The sequence below is a fragment of the Acomys minous genome, assembly GCF_964271855.1.
Source record: "Acomys minous genome assembly, chromosome: 7".
NCBI classification, from domain to species: domain Eukaryota; kingdom Metazoa; phylum Chordata; class Mammalia; order Rodentia; family Muridae; genus Acomys; species Acomys minous.
In genome coordinates this window covers 31,206,381-31,215,577 of record NC_140488.1, presented here as the reverse complement: position 1 = coordinate 31,215,577, position 9,197 = coordinate 31,206,381, and the positions used below count along the sequence as shown (strand labels likewise).

The 9,197-nt window shown below is 44.0% G+C and overlaps 1 pseudogene across 1 annotated transcript; it reads right to left on the bottom strand.

Annotated features, from left to right (window-relative positions):
• Positions 1-2,946: 2,946 nt before the first annotated feature.
• Positions 2,947-4,195, bottom strand: LOC311601845 (serine/threonine-protein kinase H1-like; annotated as a pseudogene). The gene has a single exon. The product of its transcript is annotated as a serine/threonine-protein kinase H1-like (transcript).
• Between the last annotated feature and the right edge of the window lie 5,002 nt (positions 4,196-9,197).

The following is a 9,197-nucleotide window of genomic DNA, read 5'->3' as shown; positions in this document are numbered from 1 at the left end:
TCTCCTGTTCCTAAATCTATCTCCAATAAAACTCTAAATTTACTTGGAATGTGTCTGACCTCTGTAACAGAAGAGAAAATACATTGTATGCCTTCTGGGTTAAGTCAGAAAGATTTCGCACCATGTTAACTATTGTTTTGGCCACAACACTTATATTTCTACTCTAACACTTCTTTGTGCCCCTCTACATTTATTTCAGCAAGTACAAGTAAGGTTAAAAACACATGACCAAAGCTTCTTAACTTTGTATTTATATTTTCATCTATACATGACTCAGCTAACTTAGAGTCCTACAAACAACAGATAATGTTCTAGTAATGGGATTTATTTGGCTTAGACTTCCAGGTAACAGGTTCATCACTTAGGGAAATCACAATATGAACCCAAGAAAGAACTGTAACAGAAAGTATGGAAGAGTGTCATTTACTGTCTTGCTGTCTCTGGCTTGTGCTCAGCCAGTATTTGAATATGGCCCAGACCACCAGGCTAGGGATGTACAGACCACAAGTGCACCACAAGCACAGTAATCAAAATGAAAATTAACAGCTTAACCTTTTCCAGCACTGTCCCTCAGTTCAAAAGTTAGTGAAATTTAAGGATATTCTTTCTTCTTCACTAAGCCTCTTCTGTAAAGCTGCATGATAATAACATTCATGTTAAAAAATGTTTGAGAACAAACTGAACAGCTGTAAACACCCTTGATACTCAATTGAACCAACTCCCTGTATAAACGCAGTGCAGCCACAAAGAAAGAGGCCTTGACCACACATTAATATACATTAACATTCATTCAAAGTAGGCCATTAGGCATCAGAGGCCAAGGTTTTAGTTTTGGGGTTTTTTTGTTTGTTTGTTCATTTGTTTTTGGTTTTCTTTTTTGTTGTTGTTTTTGTTTTTTGTTTGTTTGCTTTTTGGTCAGAAAAAAAATGGCAGCCTTCCTTAGGGGAGAGCAGCCTGCTTATTAGATACAGAAGATACATTCACAGAGTACAAAACAAATAACTGCATATTCTCCATCCATGGTCCATGGCATGAAGGCCTGGTGGACCTATCAAAGGCCTAAGACACTAAACTCCCTCTGTCCTAGCCTCACAACTAGAATTACTTTGGGCAAGAGAGGAAATACATCTCCAGTGGTTCATACATCAGCGATCCCTGGGGAACTGGCAGGTGAGGGATTCTGAGGCTGTGAGGCTTGGGCTCACCACTGCCTCCTAGCCAAGGGACAGGAGACAGAAGGAGAGGGTACATAAGGCACAGTTAACTTGGCAAAGAGTGGCCTCGTCCATTTCCCAGTGAAGGTGCCATATGTAGAAAAGAAGACCTAGCCCAAGGCTGCCTCCTGAGGAGTTGAATGGAATAAGAATTTTCCAGCTGACAGAAGCTCTTAGTCTAGCCAAGGCTCGAGCTAGGCTCTGCCTGCCCCCTTCCTGTGTACATAAATCAGCTATAGCAGAAGGAAGCTTAGATTCCAGCTTTCTATGGTGGTGGTGGTGGTGGTGGTGATGGTGGTGATGGTGGTGATGGTGATGATGGTGGTGGTGGTGGTGGTGGTGGTGGTGATGATGGTGATGATGGTGATGGTGGTGGTGGTGGTGGTGATGGTGATGATGGTGATGATGGTGATGGTGGCGGTGGTAGTGGTGGTGGTGGTAGGGGAAACCATAACAGCTATAGGGACTGTTGTCCTTTAGTCCTCTGGGAAAACAGACCCTGCGGCCCTACCTACTTCCTAAAAGGGCTTCCTCCAGCCTGAGACTCAGTGAGGCCAGCCTAGAAAGGTAATGCTATGAACAGAAATGGGCACAGGGCATATAGAGCAAAACCAGCTCTTACAGCAAGGTCAGCACCCACGGCACCCAGGGTTCAGAGGCAGGTAACACAGTACGGCTAAGTTCCAGGGTGAGGTTTGGAGAAGCCGAGCAGAAGGGGAGTTGAGCAACCCAGGACTCTGCCTCAGTTCAGCAACTTCTTTCTTTCCTCTTCCTTTTGGAGGTTTGCAAGGGTGTACACCAGTCACCACCCCCTCCACTGGCCACCTATTCCCAGACCAGACACTAGATGGCGCCATCGTGGAGCTACAAAGGAGGGCATTGGCAGCTCCAAAGGATAAGCAAAGGGATAGAGCAAGAGTTTTCAATGGAATTCTGAGGTAAACCTTTTTCAGACGCATTCCTTTAACCCCTCACTGTTGGGAAGGAGGCGGATGGATAATGAAATGCATCCAAGTAGGACAGAGAGACAATAGCGGGCTCTGCAAAGGCACTGAGGGTGATAGACAGAATCCCTCTCATAGAGAGGCTAGATAGAGCCTGAGGTTAAGATCCATGCCACAGTCCTACTGCCAGAGGTGCTGGCAACTCAGAGGGCTAGAAGGGGTCCTTGGTGGCACCATGAAGAAAGAGTCCTTGGCTCGGGAAAATGGTGGGGTTGCTTGGATCTAACTAGAGCTAAGGGACCAATGAAGCATCTGGGCCCTGCAATCTAGCTATGGCAAAAGCTAGACCTCCCACTGGAGCAAGCACGGTCTTAAAGATTAGCATGGTAGAGAATACGGGAGCTAGACCAATGCTTTGTGGAGGAAAGGGGTTATAAAAGGAGTGGGTTTGAAAGAGTCCTGAGCCATAAGAGCCTTTCTACCCCACACTGTAGGTCTCTTTGGTCCAAGGAATAGGCAAACATTAAGGAGATCAGGGGGACTGGGTCCTGCACCTTTTCCCAAATCAAACAGAGCAGCTGCCTCCCAGTCCATTCCATCATAACAAGGCCAGGAACATGATAGGAGATGGGGCTACTAAAGGCATAGAGAAGAGAAGAGCTCGGCCCAGCCATGCTCTACACACTGCAGGCCATGAGACCTAGCTAGAGAGAAGGAATTGGGCCCAGGTGGCATGGCAGAAAGTAGTCAGGAAGAGACAAGAGTGTGTCAATGTCATAGCTAGTGGCTCAGCCATTACAGTGCTGTTGATAGCGCAGGTTGAGCTCCGGCAGTTCACGCTCCCAAACATAGCGTGACTTATTGGAGCATGTGAAGGGGCTGAAACATGTGGACTGAAAGGATTCGGTGCTCTGGCAATGAGAAGAAGCATGCTTGAGGAGATTCAGGAGATAGATGGATGCACATTCTTCATGAATGAAGTGGCTGCTGTGCTTACTATTCATGGGTGTCTTAGGGACTGCAGTGCAGTCATCTTGGCTCCAGGGTCCACTGTCCTTGGCCAGATCAGATACACTGGGCCAGGGAACCCCCCAAAACTATATCTTCCCCTGAGGATCTGCTGGTATAGCCGGGTGCAGTTATCATCCTCAAAGGGCATGGTGCCACTGAGCAGGATGTAGGCAATGACACCCACTTCCCACATATCCACAGACTTGATGTAGAGTTTTCGAACCAGGACCTCAGGAGCGATGTACTCAGGTGTGCCGCAGGTGGTCTTCATCAGGCAGTCATCAGCTCTTTCAGGCACTGGCCAAGCCAAAGTCAGTGATGCTGATCTTGGAGTCAGTGCCTGGGTGGTAGTAGAGGAGATTCTCAGGCTTGAGGTCTCGGTGTGTGATGCCAAGGGCATGCAGATACCGCACACCATCCAGTACCATTTACAGCACTCTTGTGGCATCCCGCTCAGTGAAAGAACCCTTGGAAATAATCCGGTCAAAGAGCTCACCACCAGTGACTAGCTCCATCACCATGTACACACGTTCCTGTGTCTCAAACACTTCCACCAGCTGGATGATGTTGGTGTGGCACACCAGGAACAGCACACAGAGCTCACACACCTCCCACCCTTCTCGGTACTTGGCCTCAATCATCTTGATAACATATGGCTGTCTTGTTATCCAGTGTTCCACACAGACCACTTGGCTAAAGCCTTGATATCATAAAAGCCTCGACCAATCAAGGCCTTGATATCGTACTTAGCTGTCAAACACGCGTCAAACTTGGTCCTGTACTTTGCCACCCTTGCCCTGCACGGGTTCTGAGGCAGGCTCTGTGTGACCAGTACCAGGGCATACCAGGGCAGGGAGGTGTATATCAACTGGTAGCTGGGAACCCACCTTTGAGAAGGCCAACCTCTGTGATAAAGTGCTTGCATATATCATTCTTAGTGCCCCTGAAGGGCTCCACTTTCTTGACAAGTTTCAGTTGGACACCCTTGGGTAGCTGACAAAGGACCTTGCTTGCCCCACAGCCCATCACCAACATGGGATCATCCTCTCCAGAGAGGCTGGCAGGACCTGCTCTGTAGATACTGCCTTGTGCAAGCAGTGGGCTCTTCGAAGTCTTGGCAGCTCAGCCCACTGGTCTCCCAGCCCAGGCCACTGGCAATGCCACCATCATCCCTCTCGGCATCATCCACTCACTCATTCAATGGAAATTAACCCAGGGAAAGTTCTAGGTGCAATGACCAAAATAAAATATAGTTCTTGTCTTTCATACATTACATTCTAATGGAAGAAGTAGGCAAGTACCTAGGAAATAAATTCCATACCGAAGATTAAGATAGGAAAAAGCATAAAACATGACAAGGTTCATTAGATTCCTCTTATGCAACACTTCAGCCTCCCTTGGATTTGTTCTTTATTTCAGCCATAGCAGTAGTAAGTAGTTTCATACAGGATTCAAGCAGCCTCAAGTGTAGTCAATATGGCACTGTCTTGTAAGAGCTGTTCACTGAGGCTTCTTCCTCCTGCTCCAGGTTTCTTTTTAAACTGCCTCTTCTACCTTGAGCATCCTAATAACTTTTGGCAAGGGGCCGTTTGTCATTCTACAATGAGTCCCACAGTTTGTGTAGACATTGCTACATAGGGACTAAGCAGCTGATGAGAATTTCTGCCTCCTTTATAATCCTCAGATCATGGTGCTGATGTACATACCCTGAACCCCTTCAGATACCCAGCAGGAGTCAAACTGCAACTGCCCATCACTGTGGTCAACTCTATAAGTAGCCATTATATTAACTTGCCACCTCCATTATGTACTTCTCTTTCTCTTCACTCTTGCCTCCTGAGATGACATCCGCAAAGAATCAACTTGCATAAAAACTATTATGATCAACATTTAAGCAAAGGCCTTTAAATGGTAAATGGTCTCTATAGGCTTAAAATTTGGAAACCTCACTTCGAACCCACAGACCAGCGGGAGGAAAGAAAGAGTGTTAATAGGAAAAAGGGGTTGTGGATCTGTTTAGATATAGTTCTTTGGGCCAGTTCTACTCTGTGCTGTCAGGATACCAGCAGTCCAGTCCAATAGCCAACACCAAACAGCAACATGAATCTGTGGTGGTAGCAGGATCCAGCAGAAACTGCTAGACTCCACCCAAATCAGCACAAGTCAGTAGAAGCCAACAGAATCAGCCAGAGTACCATAAGAACTTTTCTGGAACATTTCTCACTGCAAAGCAAAGACTAGCGAAACACTACACAGAATAACAATGCAAAAAAGCCTCATCCAACTGCCTGTGGGACTATTCGTATTCTTCTCAAACATCAAGCACCCTCTCACATGTCTACTTTTGGCAAAATATCACATGCCCTCTCACAAGAGAGCTTTCATCAACACATCATGTGCCCTCTCACAAGACAGTTTCCAGAAAAACATCACACGACAAAACTGAGTTTCTAAAGAGACCAGAATCTTCCACTTCAGATCTCTGCTCACATTTAGCTGAAAATTATCACAGATATTTGGAATATCAATGTAAAAAACCTGGAGGTATGAGAACACTTGATGTGTTTGGGAGCAGCAATAAAGTCACTGAGGCTGTAGTGCAGCAAGCAAGAAGAGTTGAAAGTAATGGCAGATAAGTCAGTGATCACATGGAGACACTCACCAGGATGAGGGGGATTTTCTCTGAGATAAAGTAAAATCTATTGGAGCTTTTTATAAGAGAATGATATAATTTAACACAAGTTTTGAGAGGACCATCTAGCTGCTATGTTAAGAAACTGGATAAGACAAAAGGTAGGAACAGGAAAGACATTTGGAAGATAATTGAGTCTAGATGGAAGAGAAAATAATGTCTTAAATCAGAGTGGTTGCTGTCAAGTTGTTAAGGACAAATCCATTTCTGGTTGTATTTTGATGTATAACTAAAGAAATTGCTAAAGAATTTGGCGAGGGATATAAGAAAAAGAGAAGAGCCAGGGCTATCTACAAAGCCCTAGAACTGAGCAATAGAATTTGGGCATTACAATTTTTAGATTCTCAATTGAACATCCCAATGAGGATATTAAAGGGGATCTTGGCTCTGTAAGTCTGAAGCTCATGAAACAATATGACATGAAGGAATGGGGAACAGAATGAATGGAACTAGTTCAGGGAAGAAACAGATGATGTGGAGGACAGACAAGAATGTAGAAAGAAAGAAAGAAAGAGTCCAGAGAAGAGTGCAGAGATAAGAACAAATGTCTACACCAAAAAAGCACCTGCAATAAATTATTACAATAGAAATTATTCTATTTAATTATCCTATTATAATAGAAAGTATTCTATTTAAGTCCAGCTTGGTGAAGAAATAAGTTTATTGAGCTTGCTTACAAGCATATGAGTAGAGGATTGCTTGCACAACTGTGAGTGACTCCCTAATTAGCTGTGCCACTAGAGAATTACACTCCACTGTAGATGAGAACTTCTCCATATCTGCAAAATGGAGTACCTCCCTTAAGTTAACTCACCGCCTCCTACATACTCTAGCACCTCCTGAGATCACATGTACCGGGGGGCAGAATTACATGGACCTGGGAGAAGCGGACTAGTTGGAATCTCACATGAGTGTCTCATCGACCCGTCCCTCACTCCCCTCCTTCTATGATAAATTATCAACAGAACTGACCTTGCTGAGGGTCTCTTGGGAGTGATCACTGCTGCTTGGATTAAAAAGGTAACATCTAGCTGGCAGGCATTATGATGCACACTTTTAATCCCAGCACTTGAGAGGCAGAGGCAGGTGGATCACTGTGAGTTCAAAGACAACATGGGCTACCTAGTGAGACACTCTCTTGAGTGAACAAAAACAAAAGAATTAGTGTCTGCCATAGTCTCTGTGAGTTCATATGTGCATCAGTTCTGTTGTGTCTGGAAGGCAGTTTCCTTGGAGTCATTCATCCTCAGAGTTCTTACAATCTTTGCACCTCCTCAGGGTGGGTGGGGAGGTGGAAGGATATGACAAGGGTTAAAGGAGAAGAAACTGTGATCAGAACACATTATATAAAAATAGACATATTGAAACAGAGAGAGAGAGAGAGAGAGAGAGAGAGAGAGAGAGAGAGAGAGAGAGAGAGAGAGAGAGAGAATTATTATGATAGGAAGAAAGCATTCTACTAGAAATCATACTTTTCAAAGTCCAGAGTAAATAAATATTTTACCTGCCCCTTTCTCATGTGAAGAGGGATGGCTGGTTTATTCCTTTCATTCCTTTCCCTAACCCACTCTAGCTTTTACAAATTGAAATTCAGTCAGAGTTCTTCATATTACTATGAGCCCTCAGGTAGGTGGTAGTGGGAAACTCAGGAAAGAATCTGAAAACTCTTTTGCATAAAGAACTCTATCAAAAGACAACCTAGCCTCCATTATCCAACCAAAATATAAAGAGATCATCATAACTCGTAAGTGTTATGATGGAAATAAACACAAGGGTCATACCATAAAGGAAAGAAACTTTTACACTAAAGAAGTAATAGGAAGTCATTCAAACATTTTATGAACTCCTACTATATGTGAGATAACGCATTCTGATACCTGTGTGGTATAGAAAGAAATCCTACAAAGGCTTTGCCTCCAAAGGGAGCATCCCTAGTTGGTGATTTTACTTTGCTGGAAGCCCCGCAGGTTGCCTTCCTTTATCTCAGTTTTCCCACCTTTCCATGGAAGGAATTTAATCAGGGTTAGGCACAGCCAGAATCACAACTTAGGGCTTTTTGGTTCTTTTTCTATATAGGACTTGAAGACTTGGAAATTTTTACTCAAACGTTTTGTTCCTGTTGTTGATTTACCACCACAAATGCATTATTAAACAGAAATGGTACACCACATCTATTGTACAAACATCTAGAGAATTCTGGAGTCAATTTAACCTATTCATTTTTTGTCTCAGCCTTCATAGTCATTACTAAGACCAAAGGAGTCTTACCTTTATTGCATTTCCTTGGAACCACAGTGACATTCAGTGGCCAGTGAAGGCTGAAAACAAGTGTCAGAGAAAGTAATTGTATTTATGCTCCAGAAAGTCATAAAGTAATTTTCCTAAGAACTTTCTTATTTCAACTACTCCAATCTAACTAGCTCTGACTATTGCTTGTGGAAATGTGGCCCAAGAGCTTATAAGAGAAGGCTGGACCCAAGCCAAGGCTTCCATAAAACACAGACTACTTGTCATCACCAAGGAACAAACTAAAACAAAAACTATTTTAAGGTTACATTGCCTTCTAAACACTACTGCTTTATTCAGAGATTAATGTCATGGCCAGCCTGCATCAAAGAAGCTTCTTACAGGCAGCAGTTAATGCAGACTCAGAACTGGCCTAAGTCCCAAGAACAAGTGATAGTGGAGTGCTGGGACCAAATATCAACGCCGCCAAGGTTCAGAGAACATCGGAGAAGTGGGGGCAAAGAGAATTTAAGAGCCAGAGGGCAGAAAGATTGGCAGCAAAAGGATGCCTTAATTTCCCTTATTAAATTCCTTCATTAAATCAACTTCTCCTTCAACTACACAGTGCAATTGCTTCCAACACTGCTTACTGACAGGAAAGGAAGCCAGAGTCAGATATATATTCTTTCATCAATTTTCCTGAAGACCTGAGTCTGGAAAAATATGGGTATGGACAAGGGCACTTCAGGTAATAGCTAGCTAATAGGAAAAAAATCTTGAGCTGCAGACTCGGTTGAGCCCAATACTGCTGTATATAAACAACCAGGAGAAAGAACCATTTAAAAAGTAGCCAGGAGCCAGGCAATGATGGTGCACACCTTCAGTCCTAGCACTCGGGAGGCAGAGGCAAGCAGATCTCTGTGAGTTTGAGGCCAGTCTGGTCTACAGAGTGAGTTCCAGGACAGCCAACGCTACACATAGAGACACCCTATCTTGAAAAAACAAACAAAAGAAAGAAAGAAGAAAGGAAGGAAGCCAGGGAAGCAGCACTAAGTGCCTTCCTTGTGTAAGCTAATAACCTAGACACTCGTACATGTTCTTCTTGTTATT